The sequence below is a fragment of the Carlito syrichta genome, unplaced genomic scaffold (genome assembly GCF_000164805.1).
Source record: "Carlito syrichta isolate Samal-C Ts95f unplaced genomic scaffold, Tarsius_syrichta-2.0.1 Scaffold306591, whole genome shotgun sequence".
Taxonomy (NCBI): domain Eukaryota; kingdom Metazoa; phylum Chordata; class Mammalia; order Primates; family Tarsiidae; genus Carlito; species Carlito syrichta.
In genome coordinates, this window is record NW_007250687.1 from 298,735 (window position 1) to 300,262 (window position 1,528).

The following is a 1,528-nucleotide window of genomic DNA, read 5'->3' on the forward strand; positions in this document are numbered from 1 at the left end:
TTGCAGAGGGCTTCCAGGGTTTCCTGCCCAGCCCAGGGAGTAGTGGATGAGGGAGAGAAGCTTCTCTCCTTGAGGGGTAGCTCTGAGGAGCACTTCTGTGGCATTATCAGGGGATACTCCACCAGAGGGAATTTTCCAGATGGCTGACACAGAATTCTTCAGCATAATCTTTCACTCATTTTGCCCATTTGAAACAAAATATTTTAAGACCATATTACTACCTTCTTCAAAAAAAAATCAGCATATTTCTTTTTAAGTGTCTAGGGATCATTCTTTTTTTTGAGTATGTGACACACGCACTTTATTGACTGCCACTGTAGAAAAGTATTTGAGTACAAACTGCTGTATAAAAGGGCCGAGGCAGGGGGAAGAGAATGGAAGGTTGGGCACATGGGGCCTCGCCATGGTAGATGATGAACTCCACGTTGCCTCACAGTCTACGGAAACATTATGAAGATCAAGACTGGAACAAGGATGACACCAATGGTTCCAAGGATGCCAAGGATCAGGGCCCAGATGTTCAGGCACTTGGCGGTGGAGGCGTAGGCCTGGGCCCCGGTCACGTCACCCACCAACTTCCTGTCCCTAGCCTTCACGGAGTAGGCAAAGGCGATGAAGCCCAGACAGCAGATGTTCAGGAAGAGCGTGTTGAACAGGGACCAGACGAAGTGGTCGGGCACAGAGGTGTCGCTGTGGATGTGGATCACGGTGGACGTCGTGGGAGCAGAGCCATGGGGCGTCCCCAGCACGGCCACCTCGTGCTCCTCCTTGAGCATCTCATAGTTTGGGGGGGTGCCAGCGCTGGCCTGAGTGAAGAAGGTCTGGGAAGTGTGGTGCATGGTTGGAGACAGGGGCGCTGTGGGGTCGGGATCATTCTGATGACCATAAAGCATGGTCCCCATCTGTCCAACAGGGGTCTGCAACACCAGGTGAGGACACTAGGCAGGGCTGCACCAGGGCCAGGTGCGCAGTGAGGAGCCAGAGGTCCCCTGGGACCACAGAAGGACAGGAGATGTTCCTCAAGGACACCCTGCCATGTGGACATCAGAGCAACCCCAGGGGACCCTAAGCTCTGCACTATGTCCCACACCACCATGGTGGACGTGCACAAAACACATTCCTGATTCACAGAGTGCAAACTGAAAGTTCAAGAAACAGAGATGCTAGTTGTCCGCTTTTATAAGATATAGACAGACATCAAAGAAATCACTGTCCCTGTCCCCGAGCTGTACCCCGAGCTGGGCCTATAGCAGGACTCGACATACCCTATGACTCAAAATGCTTCTTGAATCTAAGAGAAGTCAACACACATTCGGCAGCATTGGGTGGAAGTGATTTTTATTGTCTCAATATTCTAGAAGCAGTCAGGCAGCATGGGAACAACACAACCCTTGTAGCTGGACAGGCGACCATTTAAACACCAGGTCCACGCAGAGATCCTGTGAAGCCGAGGTCATGCAACACGCCTCTCTCTGGCTCACCACGAAGGTGAAAAAAAAAATACCTGTGTTCTGTTTGTTTTTGAGTC

The 1,528-nt window shown here is 51.2% G+C and overlaps 1 pseudogene across 1 annotated transcript; it reads right to left on the bottom strand.

Annotated features, from left to right (window-relative positions):
- Window positions 1-437: 437 nt before the first annotated feature.
- On the bottom strand, window positions 438-839 carry LOC103265445 (annotated as a pseudogene). The gene has a single exon (XR_002482247.1). The product of XR_002482247.1 is annotated as an interferon-induced transmembrane protein 3 pseudogene (transcript).
- Between the last annotated feature and the right edge of the window lie 689 nt (window positions 840-1,528).